Below are 16,686 nucleotides of genomic sequence, written 5' to 3' on the forward strand. Positions count from 1 at the left end.
CATCTCCCTCTGTAAACTCTGTGAGTCAGCCTCAGCAGTTGCCTCCCCACAAATGTTTGTCCAATCTGTGGATGTGGCACTCCAAGTTCTGCAACGATGGCCTAACTACCTCACATCTCCATCAAAGCCTCCTTGCAATTGTATTCAATACCTTGACTAAGAAAGGTAAGGACCCAAATGCATAGCCACAGACCCATCAGTTCCAACCTTGAACCCCCAGATTTCAATCATTTCCATTGACATATTGGACCTTATCATAAATACCAAACATGCAGGTAATCTGGGGTTCAGCTGGTAATGTTGACAGAATATAGCTTAGACTGACACCAACACAACCAAAACAGAAGTTGCTTTGTCCACAGATAGGTAGGTCTATCTGTTGGAGCCCCAGTGATCTCATGGGTAAGGCAATAACTTCCTAAACCAGAGAATGTTGGCTCAAATCTTACTTGGGGTATTGATTCTGTGGAAACCTTCACTGTGCAGCTGATCTCAATCCTGTGTGGTCACGTGACCATGGCAACAAAATCAGGCATTCTCAATTGATCCTCAGCTGGAGAAACTTGGCCAAACTAAATTAAACAGCAGTTATCAGCTCCAGAGAACAGTGCAACTAAGATCAAAGAGTTACAAAGATTCAAGAAGAACCAGTTCCAACCAGACTGAGGGTTGTATAGATTAGATTACTTACAGTGTGGAAACAGGCCCTTCGGCCCAACAAGTCCACACCGCCCCGCCGAAGCGCAACCCACCCATACCCCTACATTTACCCCTTACCTAACATTACAGGCAATTTAGCATGGCCAATTCACCTGGCCTACACATCTTTGGACTGTGGGAGGAAACCAGAGCACCCGGAGGAAACCCACACAGACACGGGGAGAACGTGCAAACTCCACACAGACAGTCGCCCGAGGCGGGAATTGAACCCGGGTCTCTGGTGCTGTGAGGCAGCAGTGCTAGCCACTGTGCCACCGTGCCACCGTATATTGGAGAAGTGTCAGCCTGAGTCAATCCACTTTATAGCTCCTGGCATGACAACAGTGAAGGGTATTGGTGTGACCCCATTGGATGATGTGAACCCAGCTCATGACCGTACTAGCCAAAGCCACAGAAGATTCTGAAAGATCAGGGACAGGAGAAGAGGAAAACACACCTGAACGCCAAACCCTTAGCAAAGCCTTGACTGGGTCCTGCAGTGGAGCTCTGACCATCTGCTCCAAAACTGTTCAAAAAAGCCCTTGCGTGAGAAGGGCAGGCCATTCAGCCCATCTCATCCACACTGACCCTCTGAAGAGTATCCCATCCAGGCCCAACCCCTATCCTCACACCCTGCATTCCCCAAAGCCAATCCACCGAACCTGCACATCTTTGGACTATGGGAGGAAACAAAAGCACCCGGAGTACCCCATGGAGAGAATATGCAAACTCGACACAAATAGTCACCCAAGGGAGGAATCAAAGCCATGTCCCTGACACTGTGAGGCAGCAGTGCTACCCACTGAGCCACCATGCTGTCCCCAGTAGAATCTCAGCAGGTTTTCAGCCATTGTGATTGTGTTTTCTCTTTCAGGGAATTCACCTCAATCCTGCCAATCTTGTGCAAGAAGATGTTGGGCACCACTTCCCATCAACTGAATGCAGACATGGAGATTTACCCAAAGTAGATTAGAAATCAAGTTGCCAAAGTACAAGTGACTAACACGCCAGATGGGACTCGAACCCACAATCCCTGGCTTAGAAGGGCAGTACCATATCCATTAGGCCACGGGGGACACACAGCAGGCTGAAAATCACAGCCTTTATGTACTGCACCCGACCTCTCATACTGTGTGTTTCTGAGTGTTATACTCTCACTGATTGTTTTTTACCCCGACCATCTCATGCTAAATTGTTGGCTGCTTGATTAATCAATCTCACTTCCCATTTGTCCCCATATGGACAGATGAGAAATTAACCAAACTCCAATGTTGCAACTCAAGTCTGAGGAATATGGAGCAGACGAGAAAATAGCAAAGGGCTCAATGTTATTTTGTGCAGCACCTTGAAGATATTTGCAGTTAGTGGGGAAGGAGTTACTGGAGATGTTGCAAACAGCTGCATTGAGGACAAATCAACAGAATCATAGCAGGCATTCAGCCCATTGTGGCTGTGCTGTCTCTTTCAGACAATTCACCCCAAGATCTCGCAAATCCTGCAATTACCTTGTGCAAGTTTCTAATAATCATCGTTAAAAATCAGACAACACCAGTTTGTAGTCCAACAGGTTTATCTCAAAGTACTAGCTTTCGGAGCACTGCTGCTTCGTCAGGTGGTTGTGGAGTATAAGACTGTAAGACACAGAATTTATGGCAAAAGTTTACAGTGTGATGTCACTGAAATTATATGTTGAAAAAAATCTGGATTGTGTGTGAAGTCTCTCATCTTTTAGAATGACCAGGTTGGTTTCAGTTCTTTCATGTGTAAATCACAAAACGTTTTTCATTGCCAAGTGAAATGGCAAGCTGTCCAATAAAAGCTAAATGCTTTGAATGCTGGAAATCTGAAACAGAGAAAATGGTGGAGAAATCATGACTCAAAAACATGATTGAGTTTTCTGAAAAAGTCACAAAGAGGATTGATGAGGGCAGAGCGGTGGATGTGATCTATATGGACTTCAATAAGGCGTTCGACAAGGTTCCCCATGGGAGGCTGATCAGCAAGGTTAGATCTCATGGAATACAGGGAGAACTAGCTATTTGGATACAGAACTGGCTCAAAGGTAGGAGACAGAGGATGGTGGTGGAGGGTTGTTTTTCAGACTGGAACCCTGTGACCAATGGAGTGCCACAAGAATCAGTGATGGGTCCACTACTTTCCGTCATTTATATATATGTTAGTATCATTTTGAGGGATCATTAGTAAGTTTGCAGATGACACCAAAATTGGAAGTGTAGTGGACAGCAAAGAAGGTTACCTCAGATTACAACGGGATCTTGATTAGAAGGGCCGATGAGCTGAGGAGTGATGGGTGGAGTTTAATTTAGATCAATGTGAGGTGCTGCATTTTGGGAAAGCAAATCTTAGCTGGGCTTATAGACTTAATGGGAATGTCCCAGGGAGTGTTGCTGAAGAAAGAGACCTTAGAGTGCAGGTTCATAGCTCCTTGAAAGTAGAGTCGCAGATCGATAGGATAGTGAAGAAGGCGTTTGGTATGCTTTCCTTTATTCGAAATCAGTTGTGGACAGTCTACGCAGAGAGATAAGAACCAACAAAACATTGGAATGTTGACATTTCTCAAAGCTTCTGTATCGTTGTGAACAAAAAGGCATTTTGTACTTGGGCAGGAACCGATCACTGTTCATTGTCAGGCACCTAGAGGTTCTGAGAATTGAAAGAACGATGTGATAATTTGTTAGAAAGACCTGAGACTGTGTTGTTTCCCTGTTACACCATGGCAGCAGCTGCCCGAAACTTTAGTGTATCCCTCAACATGTCATTTGAGATGTTGGAACATGCTGGGATGTAATACTCGAATGATGCCAAGACTTTACACTGGCAAATGACTATGTGTGCCCTAGTAGCATATTGGGTAAACCACTGTCCTCCTAAGTGTGGGATTGTGGGTTTAATTTCCCTCTGGGCTGCTTACGTTTTAAGCTTGGTCTTTGTAGCTGACTCTTGTCCCATGCCAACTTCATCACGATCCAAATTAACTGCATTTTTCAAACTACTCTGTTCAAAATAACTGTGCCTGTGTTGAGATTATGGTGAATGATGTGTAATAGAAACTTGCACAAGGCAATTCCAGGATTTGGGATATCTTGGGGAGAATTGTCTGAAAGAGACAGTGCAGCCACAATGGGCTGAATGCCCGCTAAGATTCTGTAGATTTAGAACATACTACATGGACCATAGAACAGTACAGCACCGAACAGGCCCTTCAGCCCACGATGCTGTGCCGTCCATTGATCCTCATGTAGGCACCCTCAAATGTCTGTGACCATATGCATGTCCAGCAGTTTCTTAAATGTCCCCAATGACCTTGCTTCCAGAACTGCTGCTGGCAACGCATTCCATGCTCTCAAAACTCTCTGTGTAAAGAACCCAGCTCTGACATCCCCTCTATACTTTCCTCCAACCTGCTTAAAATTATGACCCCTGGTGTTAGCCATTTCTGCCCTAGAAAATAGTCTCTGGCTATCGACTCTACCCATGCCTCTCATTATCTTGTATACCTCAATTAGGTCCCCTCTCCTCCTCCTTTTCTCCAATGAGAATAGTCCGAGTTCAGTCAACCTCTCTTCATAAGATAAGCCCTCCAGTCCAGGCAGCATCCTGGTAAACCTCCTCTGAACCCTCTCCAAAGCATCCACATCTTTCCTATAATAGGGCGACGAGAACTAGACGCAGTATTCCAAGTGCGGTCTAAGCAAAGAAAGCATTTGTCCGCAATGCAACCTTTTGCAACATCTCCACCTACTTCCTCCCCACTAACTGCAAATATCTTGAAAGCGCTGCACAAAAAAACATTGAGCCCTTTGCTATTTTCCTGTCTGCTCCATTTTCCTCAGATGTGAGTTGTGCAATGTTGGAGTTTAGTTGGTTTCTTGTCTGTCCGTTTGGGGACAAATGGGAAGCGAGATTGATTTATCAAGCAGCCAATTTTTTCGCATGAGTTGGAAGTTGTAAAAAACAATTAGTGAGAGCATAAAACTGAGAAAAACACAATATGAGCCATCAGGGTGCAGTATTTAAAGGCTGCCAGTTTAACAGCAGATGCGTAGCCCCAGTGGCCGAATGGATAAGATGTTGGGCTCCTAAACCAGAGCTCGTGTGTTCAAATCCTATCCTGAGTGACGAACTTTCATAAGTTGCCTTCTTCGAACTTTACTTCTAATCTACATCATAAACATCCCCATGTCTGCATTCAATTGATGGGAAGTGCTGTCCAACATGAACCTGCTCAAAGTTGTTGGGGATCTGCAGGATTGGCTTGAAATTGCCTGAAAGAGACAGCAGAGCCACAATGGGGAAAGAACTGCTGAGATTCTCCTGGGACTGGCATGGTGACTCACAGTGTCAGGGACCTGGCTTTGATTCCTCCCTTGGGTGTCTGTTTGTGTCGAGTTTGCACATTCTCTCCATGGGGTACTCCGGGTGCTTTGGTTTCCTCCCACAGCCCAAAGATGTGCAGATTTGGTGGATTCGTTTCGGGGAATGCAGGGTGAGAGGATAGGGATTGGGCCTGGATGGGATGCTCTTCAGAGGCTGTGTGTGGACTTGATGGGGTGAATGGCTTGTCCCCCTCACTCTCGGGCTTTTATGAACAAGTTTGGAGCAGATGGTCAGAGCTCTGCTGCAGATCCCAGTCAAGGCTTTGCTCAGGGACTGGCATCCAGGTGTGTGTTCATATCCTTCTTTTCCCTGATCTAACAGAATGTTCTGTAGCTTTGGTCAAAGGGGTCATGAGCTGGGTTCACATCATCCAATGGGGTCACATTGCCAAGTGTTCGACAACGGATTTACTCAGACTGACACTTCCAGTCAACGAGTCATAGAGATGTACAGCACAGAAACACACCCTCGGTCCAACCCGTCCATGCTGAACAGATATCCCAACCCAATCTAGTCCCACCTTCCAGCACCCGGCCCATCTCCCTCCAAACTCTTCCTATTCATATACCCATCCAGATGCCTTTTAAACGATGTAATTGTACCATCCTCCACCACTTCCTCTGGCAGCTCATTCCACACACACACGCCACGCTCTGCCTGAAAAAGTTGCCCCTCAGGTCTCTTTTATATCTTTTCCCTCTCACCCTAAACCGAAGCCCTCTAGTTCTGGAGTCCCCCACCCCAGGGAAAAGACCTTGGCTGTTTACCCTATTCATGCTCCTCATGATTTTATAAACCTCTGTAAGGTCACCCTCAGCCTCCGATGCTTGGATCTTATCCTTAGAGGAACTGGTATCAGCTTCCACCGCTGTGACTGTGTGTTCAACCTCATCCGTCCTCTTTTCCAGGTCTCCCAGCTGCTGTTCATGCTTCTGCAGCATGATAGAGATCGGGGCCAGCTTCACCTCTATCTGCTTCACCAACATCTCGCGAGATTTCGCGAGCTCCTTCCCCAGGGCCTGGTAGATAATCGAGTCCGAGGATCCTGCAGGCTGGGCCGGGGTCCTGGCCCCGGACACTGCTCCTCCCTTCTTCAACATCCCTGGACGATGAAACCGCAGGTACGTTGATTTTTCACAATGTCCTGGGACTCCACAATCTTTTCAGAGTCCCAGGATATCGTGACGGTCCGGATTGGGTGGGATAGAAATTCTTCCCCCTTGTGCTGTGGTGCGAAGCTCTGCAACATGATCGTCTGAGAACACCGCCATCTTGGATCCCCAGAGTGCAGGGAGAGAATAAAACTCAGAAAAACACACAATGAGAGGTCAGGGTGCAGTATTTAAAGGCTGACATTTTTGCTTTAACTGTGCAGCCCCAGTGGCCTAATAGATAAGGCATTGGCATCCTAAGCCAGGGATTGTGGATTCAAGTCCCATCTGGGGTGTAGGGATCTTCCTTATGTGTCGTTAATCTTTAGTCCACTTTGCAAACATCCCCATGTCGGCATTCATTTGATGGGATGTGGCATCCCATGTGACCTTACACAGACTTTTTGGGGATCTGCAGTATTAAGGCTGAATTCCCTGAAAGAGACAGGACAGTCACAATGGCTGAAAACCTGCTGAGATTCTCCTAGGGATGGCATTGTGGCTCAGTGGGTAGCACTGCTGCCTCACAGCGTCAGGGACCTGGCTTTGATTCCTCCCTTGGGTGTCTGTTTGTGTCGAGTTTGCACATTCTCTCCATGGGGTACTCCGGGTGCTTTGGTTTCCTCCCACAGCCCAAAGATGTGCAGGTTCGGTGGATTGTCTTTGGGGAATGCAGGGGGAGAGGATAGGGGTTAGGCCTGGCTGGGATGCTCTTCAGAGGGTCAGTGTGAATGTGATGGGCTGAATGGCCTCCATCACCCCACTCTAGGGCTTCTCTGAACAAGTTTGGAGCAGATGGTCAAAGGCCCAGTCAAGGCTTCGTGAAGGGACTGCCATCCAGGTGTGTGTCCCTGTGCTCCTTTTCCCTGATCTTCCCGAATGTTCAAATCAACATCATCACATTAAAGATATTTTGTTTCTTGTCTTAATGAGAAGGGATTTGCCTTCAATAGCACAAAGGTTTTGGATGTTGTCTCTTGAGGTCTGTTGATGAAACCGTTGATGTGCAGGGCCAACTGCAGATAATGGCAGAGACACTCTCCAGTGGTGACTGTCAGCATTACCAGTCGTGAAGACTTCATCCAAGAAACTGACGGTGATCTTGACCGCAGTCCCACCATGGCCTGCAAATCACAATCGGCTTAACCAGACTCAAGAACTAAAGAGAAACCAAGAACATCTCACCGATATTACCATGAAGGTTGTTCCCAGCAAAGGATCAACAGCGAGACCGCAAAAACACATTTCATATCTCTCTGTGCAGGAACTTTCTGCTGTCTTTCTCCATTGAAATAATATCCAGCTGCTTTATTCTTCCTACCAAAGTGTATGACCTCACACATTCCCACATTGTCTTTCATTTGCTGTGTTTTTGGCTACTCCCTTAACCCATCCATCTCCCTCTGTAAACTCTGTGAGTCAGCCTCAGCAGTTGCCTTCCCACAAATGTTTGTCCAATCTGTGGATGTGGCACTCCAAGTTCTCCAACGATGGCCTAACTACCTCACATCCCCATCATAGCCTCCTTGCAATTGTATTCAATACCTTGACTAAGAAAGGTAAGGACCCAAATGCATAGCCACACCCCATCAGTTCCAACCTTGAACCCCCAGATTTCAATCATTTCCATTGACATATTGGACCTTATCATAAACACCAAACATGCAGGTAATCTGGGGTTCACATGGTAATGTTGACAGAATATAGCTTACTCTGACACCAACACAACCAAAACAGAAGCTGCTTTGTCCATAGATTGGTAGCTCTATCTGTTAGAGCCCCAGTAACCTCATGGGTACGGCACTAACTTCCTAAACCAGAGATTGTGGGCTCAAGTCTTATTTGGGGTTTTGATTTTGTTGAAACCTTCACTGTGCAGCTGATCTTAATCCTGTGTGGTCAGGTGTCCATGGCAACAAAATCAGGAATTCTCAATTGATCCTCAGCTGGAAAAATTTGACCTGACAGAAAATTGGCCAAACTAAATTAAACAGCAGCTATCAGCTCCAGAGAACAGTGCAACTAAGATCAAAGAGCTACAAAGATTCAAGAAGAACCAGTTCCAACCAGACTGAGGGTTGGAAATTGGAGAAATGTCAGCCTGAGTCAATCCACTTTATAGCTCCTGGCATGACAACAGTGAAGGTTATTGGTGTGACCCCATTGGATGATGTGAACCCAGCTCATGACCATATTGGCCAAAGCCACAGAAGATTCTGGAAGATCAAGGAAAAGTATGGGAGGAACACACACCTGGATGCCAGTCCGTTCGCGAAGCCTTGACTGGGCCTTGCAGTGGAGCTCTGACGATCTGCTCCAAACCTGTTCAGAGAAGCCCGAGAGTGGGGTGGGAGGAGGCCATTCAGTCCATCACATCCACACTGACCCTCTGAAGAGCATCCCATCCAGGCCTAACCCCAATCCTCTCACCCTGCATTCCCCAAAGCCAATCCACCGAACCTGCACATCTTTGGACTGTGGGAGGAAACCAAAGCACCCGGAGTACCCCATGGAGAGAATGTGCAAACTCTACACAAACAGACACCCAAGGGAGGAATCAAAGCCAGGTCCCTGACACTGTGAGGCAGCAGTGCTACCCACTGAGCCACCATGCCATCCCCAGGAGAATCTCAGCAGGTTTTCAGCCTTTGTGACTGTGTTGTCTCTTTCAGACAATTCACCCCCCATCCTGCAGATCCCCGAAAATCTTGAGCAAGAACATGTTGGGCACCACTTCCCATCAGCTGAAAGCAGACAAAGGGGATTTCTCCAAAGTTAATTAGAAATAACGTTGACAGTGAATAAGCCATAAATAATCCGACACCCCAGATGTGACTTAAACTCAAAATCCCTAATCCAAAAGCCCCAGTTTAGGAGACCAGTGACTTATCCATTAGGCCATTGGGGATACGCCCATCATAGTCAAATGGCAACCTTTTAATACTGAACCCTGCCCTGTCATATTGTTTTTTTCTGAGTTTTCTACTCTTACTGATTGTTTTTTACCCCTTCCATTTCATGCTAAATTGTCGGCTGCTTGATAAATTGATCTTGCCTCCCATTTGACCCCAGACGGACATTTGAGAAATCACAGCTGGTCAGACAGCGTCCGAGGAGCAGGAGAGTCGACATTTCGAGCATAGGCCTGAAGAGCTTATACTCGAAACATTGACTCCCCTGCTCCTCGGATGCCGCCTGACCAGCTGTACTTTTCCAGCACCACACAGTTTGACTCTGATCTCTCACATCTGCAGTGCTCACTTTCTCCCAGTCGAGAAATCAACTCAACTCCAACTTTGCAGACCCACAGTTTGAGGCAAATGGAGCAGAAGGAAAAGGGCTCAATGTTATTGTGTGCAGCACTTTCAAGATATTTGCAGTTAGTGGGGAAGGAGGAAGTGGAGATGTTGCAAAAAGCTGCATTGAGGACAAATCAACAGAATCTTAGCGGGCATTCAGCCCATTGGGGCTGTGCTGTCTCTTTCAGACAATTCACCCCAAGATCTCCCAAATCCCGGAATTACCTTGTGCAAGTTTCTATGTCACATCATTTGCTATAACCTCAACGTAGGCACAGTGATTTTTAACAGAGTACTGTTGATGAAAAATTCAGTCAATGTGGATTGAGATGAAGTTGACATGGAATAAAAATCAGCAACAAAGCCCAGGCTTAAAACCCAAGAACCCCAGATGGGACTTGAACCATCAATTACCAGCTTAGGGAAGCCAGGGCCTTATCTATGAGGACCCTCGGGCTCCCACCTTGCACTGTCTGTGGAAAGTGTTGACCTCAAACGAGTGCTACAGCTGAGCATGTTCCAAGATCGAGGATTATATGTTGAGGGACACACTAAAGTATGGAGCAGCTGCTGTCAAGGTGTAACAGTTAAAGAACACTGTCTAAGGCCTTTCTGACCAGTTATGACATCGTCCCTTCATTTCTCAGACCCTCTTGGTGCCTCAGAATGAAGAGAAATCGTTTCCTGTCTCAGTAGAAAGATCTGCCCGAACTTGCGAGACCCCACTTTGTGGAAGAGAGCCAGCCCTATATCAGGACAGGAAGGAGATTCCAATGGCCCAACATGGATTGTTCCAGTTAAAATCCTTTCTCAGATGGATAGAGCTATAGAGCGAGTAAAGTTGTGGGAATTTGGGAAATTCTGATAATCTGTTTTAATATTTAGTTAATAAAATCAAGTTGAACCGCAAACCAATTTTGTCCCCCATTGTCTGCATCACCAACAAGAATACTGAAGGAAAGTTGAGTTTAATTACATTGTGTTACTAATGTTCATCTGGTTGATCAGTGGAAATTAAAAGCCATGTCACACAACAGGCAGAGTCAATCTTTAGCTGAGTAGAAATTCCGCAGAGAGAAACAGACTTACTTTGTGATATAATAGGTAATTCCTGTCCCATTGATCTATTAACTACAGGGAACTTTCAGATACGTGGTATCTTTAGAGCAATTAAATATCCTTCCAAGATATATGCTTTCACTCTCAACTGAAGATGTTATAACTTCAATGGCTAAGAGTATTAACCAATAAATCAATGCCAAGCCAGTTGAAGAATTACACTTAGCACATCATCATCGCTGTATTTGCAGAATGCAGCATAACCTATTCCGTCTTCTAACCTACTGACAGCCTACTTTTCAGAAGTCTCCTTACACGACTCTGAAAACAAATTAAAAGAAACCAATTAAACCAAATAAGCACAAATTAAAATGTCCCAGTCATTTAAAAAGGCACTGTAACAAAAGTCAAAATATCCCAAGAAAGCTTACACTTACAGAGTCACAGAGTTGTACAGATCCTTCGCTCCAATTCGTCCATGCCAACCAGATATCCGAAAGTTATCTAGTCCCACAAACCAGCATTTGGTCCATATCCCTCTGAAACCTTCTTATTCATGTCCCCATCCAGCTGCCTTTCAAATGTTACAGAGTCTTAGAGTTATACACCACAGAAACAGACCCTTTGGTCCAACTCGTCTATGCCGACCAGATATCCTGAATTAATCTAGTCCGACTTGCCAGCATTTGGCCCATATCCCTCTAAACCCACCCTGTTCATATACCCCCATCCCGATGCCTTTTAAATGTTTTGGAGGAGCCGGTGTTAGACTGGGGTGGACAAAGTTAAAAATCATAAAACACCAGGTTATAGTCCAGCGGGTTATTATTCTTCTCACTGTAAACCTATGCCCTCTGTTTTTGTACTCCCCCACCCTGGGGAAAAGACTGAAGCTATTCACCCTATCCATGTCCCTAATGATTTTATAAACCTCTATAAGGCCTCCCTTCAGCCTCCAACACTCCAGAGAAAATAGCCTCAGTCTATTCCTCCTCCCCCGATAGCACAAACCCTGTAACCCTTACAACACCCTTGTAAATTATTTCTGAATGCTTGCAAGTTTTACAACCTCTTTCTATAGCAGGGAAACCAGAATTGAACGCAGTATTCCAAAAGGTGGCCTAACCAATATCCTGTACAGCCACAACCCAACATCCCAATTCCTATACTCAATGCTCTGACTCATAAAGGCAAGTGGATCAAATGCCTTCTTCACTGTGCTATCTACCTGCAACTCCTTCTCTTCCTAATCTGTGTATATGTGAGTTACAATAATCTTTTTGCATTCTGATATGAATAGATTCACTCTTTTGTTAATTCAACATATCCAGGTTTAATTGGATACTTTTAAACACCAATTCAATTGGTTTGTGAAGAAGACATCCACAAGAAAGGGTCCCTTTTAAAATTAACCTGTTAGTGACCAACCAAGGATCCAGGTAAATGAAGAAAGGAAACCATTTCATCCCTGCTCACCTGGGAGCTTAACAATTTGGGGTATCTGTCTGGAACTGTAATAACGTGGGGAACAATTCTCACACCAGCCTCTCTTTGTAAGTGCTCCATGTATTTACGAAACAATGCCCTTCACCAGCACATCTCAGTGATATATTTAACATTCCATTCACATTAATCACTCCAAGGGCATGATCTACATTAAGAATATAAACAGTAAGTGTTGAAACTCTCAGGTTTGGAAGCATGTGCTGAAAAAAACAAAATGAATATTGCAAATTGATAATTGTGTTTCTCTCCACAGATGCTACCTGAGCTGCATTTCAATATTGCCTGATTTTATTGCAGATTTCCAGCACTTGTGGCATTTAACTTTTGTATTTTTTTTTATGTAAGGAAAATGGAGATTTGAAAATATTGAATGGGACTTTTGCTCATTAACCTCTTGGGAATTGTCTGCTATTGAATGATTTGATTCAGACTTTAGACAAGGTGCAATCATGACAAAGTCTGTGGGATTGTACTTATTATATATCAAGGAACAGCTCATCAAATCAGGCAATCCTCTGAAACATATGAATTCTCACCTCAAGTTTGGGGAGAATGGTATAAAGGATAAGTATTAGATGGGGTGAGATCTGATCAACATCAGAAAAACTTTGATCTTAAAACTACAATTCTACAGTGAATGTGAAATATTGCGAAGTGTATGGTTAATTGTCCATGATATTTGTTCCTCCTTATTTAATTTCTATAAGTATCCGTAGAGTAATCTATAAACATATATTTACGAACCATTGTCATGCATTATTTTGGTAATTTTATAATTTGCCATCACTTTCTCTTCACCTTATTCAAGGAGAGTGTTTATTACAGTGAGTGATACCACACAGTATTTCAATTGCACTGAATTGGTTTTTGAAAGATAACTCAATAAATACAGGTTGATGCTGTTGATGGTTCCTGTCAATATATTTCGTTGACCTGTTCAGACGTGTTATGATGTTAAGTCTTAGGCAGAAAGAGGAAGAAGGTATAAGTAAGGTTCAAGAAACTGAAGACAGACAGAGCCCTGGAGATAACAGGAATGAACTCAAACTAGGAAATAGAGAATTTGAAGGGACCATGCAATGTTTATGGAAAACAGGATTAAGGAACCTCCAAGGCATTTTACTGAGGGATAACAAGCAAGAGGTCACCAGGGAAAGAGTATGTCTTCTCAGAGCAAAGGAGGGAATTTACACATGGAGCCGGAGGAAGTGGGTGAGGTTCTTAATGAATAAACTGCATTGGTATTTCCAAAGGATTCTGGGTAGTCCAAGATGGAGGACGGGAAAAAGTTGTGACTGTAAGAGTTGCCCCTTTTTTGAGTCATTTTAGGTCTTGGGGGTGATTTCCTCAAATTCCAGGAGCAGCAATTACTGTTTTATTATGCAACTTTGGAGAAAAAAATCTCAAAACAACGGCACATTTAAAAGGAAGAAAGGCAGACAAAGAAAGCGTGTACTTGGTCAGGAGGGCGGGAGGGAAGAAACCTACACTGCTCACTGATATGGATAGGAAGGGTCGAGAGGGATATGGGCCCAGTGTGGGCGAATGGGACGTGATTAGATTAGGATATGTGGTCTGCATGGACGAGTTGGAGCCAAGGGTCTGTTTCCATGCTGTACATCTCTATGGGTCTATGACATGGTGGATGGTGAGTCTTGTATATTGATATTCTAGAGCATGTCAATATTAAAAAGGAGGTGTTGGGTGTTTTGAAAAGCATTAAGGTAGACAAGTCCCCAAGACCTGATGGAATCTATCATAGAATCCTGAGAGAGGCAGGTGTGGAAATTGCTACGGATTTGTACAAAATATTTGTATCCTTTACAGTCACAGGAGAATTCCCAGAGGACTGGAGAATACCCAATGTTGTTTCTTTCTTTAAGAATGGCAACAAGAATAATTCAGGAAATTAAAGGCCAGATTGGCTTCCTGCAACTTCCTGTTATTCATTGCTTCGACATCACTGTCTGTACTTGGATGGTACCCTCCGGAAGTCACTCTGTAAAGATCACCACCCCTCTCCCTTGGGGTCTCAGGATCTCAAGGTGTTCCTCACTTTGGCCAAGGTTTTGGTCCATGTGTAATGGTTTCCTGAATGTGGTTCCTGTGAAGTGCCTTGTGCCATGAAAAGGGATCCCTACATGCAGGCTGTAGTTGGGTTGAAGTGTTATGGAGAGCAGGCAGGAAAGTGGAGTTGAGGCCGAGATGAGATCAGCCATGATCGTGTGGAATGACAAAGCAGGCTCGAGGAGCTGAATTGCCGATTGTTTAAGATCTTCGGAACACAACCAAAGACAGAGCTATCAATTGCCGTGGGTGTCTAACATGGTATCTCACCTCAGATGCATCCTGAAGAGGGTGTCCATGTTCAAAGCCAGGAGTTGTGAGTTCATATCCCATTTGGGCTGTTATGTTTTTAAACATGAACTCTGATCAGCACCCTGTGTCTGTTTGATCTCAGTTCCAGTTAATAAGGGGAGATGGTGGTGCAGTGCTAGACCTGGAGTAGGAATCCAGAACACCAAGTTCATGGTGTGGGGGAGATGGACTGTAATCCCAACATACAAGGTGGAGAAATCTCAGCTCAGGAGGAGCTTTGTCTGATGGGAACCATATATTGCTATTGAGGTTTGTTAGGAAGCTAACTGGTTCCATATTCTCCTTTCAGGAAGAAAACCTGGTGAGACTACAGACCCACAGCAATGTGGTTGACTCACCCTCTGGGCAATAAACGCTGGCCTAGTCAGAAACATATCGCATTACTTCCCTGTAGCTCGGTCACAATCCTGGAACACCCTCCATTGATTCATTGTAGGTTTACCTCAACAAATGGTCAAAAATCACACCACACCAGGTTATAGTCCAACAGGTGTATTTGAAAACACGAGCTTTCGGAGCATTGCTCCTTCATCAGGTGTAATGAGAGAGGAGGCATCAGACACAGAATGTATCAGTAAAATATCAAAGGGTCATACAAGTGATGCGAATGTATTGAACAAATCCAAAATGGCCGACTCCCTCCTGTTAAATCTTCAATCAGTTCGAAAGGAGATACGGGCAGCACATGGATTGCAGTGGTTCAAAAAGATAGCTCCCCATCACCTTTCAGGAGAAACTAGGGAGAGGCAATAAATGTTGATCGAGCCAGCAATGTTCACGCCCTAGAACTGAATAAAAACAATCCCACAATGGAATAAACCGCCAGGGGAAAAGTCATAGTGTAATGACTTGAAAACATCAAGCCCCAACTTTGGATGGTTTCTGTTCTTATGTTTTACATTAATATCCAAAACGCACCAGTCATTGACATAAAGGTTATGATTTGGAGGAGCCGGTGTTAGACTGGGGCGGACAACATTTCAAATCACACAGCACCAGGTTATAGTCCAACAGGTTTATTGGGAAACACTAGCTTTCGAAGAGCTGCTTCTTCATCAGGTAGTTGTGGAGCAGGATCGTAAAACACTGAAGTTTTAGCAACAGGATTGCAGTGTCATGGCATGTAATATTAAACAAATTGAGCTGAAGTCTTGCATCTTTTAGAATGATCATGTTAGTTTCAGTTCCTTGTTATGGACATCCCAGACCTTTGTTAAAGTTACATTCGCAAGAGAGTTTTAACAATCGGTGCCATCTCAGCTCAGATAATGCATTGAAGAATTGAGGTTAAAATCTGTCTGTGTCCCAGTGTTCGGTCAGACTGATTCTATTTCTAAAGTGGCATTTACAGAATCTGACATGGTTTTATGCAGTTTTTGAGCAAAACAAAAGATAATTCTGAACGTACAAATTTATCCCACAAACGTATATGTGTGTGTGTGCAGGGCTGACCGAGTGAGTGTGTGCATTTGGGTGTGTGTGGGAGGGGCGATGGTGTGAGTGTCTGTGAGAGTGTGTGTATGTGTATGTGTTTGAGTGTAATGGGGTATATATTTGTGAGAAGGTGTGTGTGTGGGTGTGAGTGTGGGAGCCTGTATGTGTATTGTGTGACAGGATGTGTGTGTGTGTGTGTGTGTGTGGGGTCAGCTGTAGTGTGACATGAAGCCAAGGTCCCAGTTGAGGCCAAGGTCCCACTTCTATGCTGTCGTGTTGGTATTTAACAGGAAAAAATGCGGGTGAAATAAAGTTATTCCACACTCAATAATTTATATTTACATTTAATGATTTGGACCAAGATAACAGTGACCCGAAAGGTGGACGATTCATTGAAAATATTTGGTTTGCAAGTAATGATAGACACAGTGAAAAGTTTTGTCTTGTGAGCAATACAGGCAGCTCACAGAGTTCAGTAACGTAGATAAGTAAATAATAGGGAAACAGCAGCAGGAACAACAATACAGGTACAGGCGAATACTAAGAGGCTGTGAGACTGTTCAGTATTCTAACAACAGTAGGGTAGAAACTGTTTCAAAACCGGTTGGTGCATGTGTTCAGGCTTCTGTACCTTCTCCCCGATGGTAGAGGTTGTAGAAAAACATTGCCAGGGTGGGATGGATCTTTGAGAATGCTGGAGACCTTTCCTTAACAGCGGGCCTGGTAGATGGATTCTATAGATGGGAGGTTGGCCTTTGTGA

This window comes from Chiloscyllium punctatum, chromosome 18, assembly GCF_047496795.1.
Source record: "Chiloscyllium punctatum isolate Juve2018m chromosome 18, sChiPun1.3, whole genome shotgun sequence".
NCBI classification, from domain to species: domain Eukaryota; kingdom Metazoa; phylum Chordata; class Chondrichthyes; order Orectolobiformes; family Hemiscylliidae; genus Chiloscyllium; species Chiloscyllium punctatum.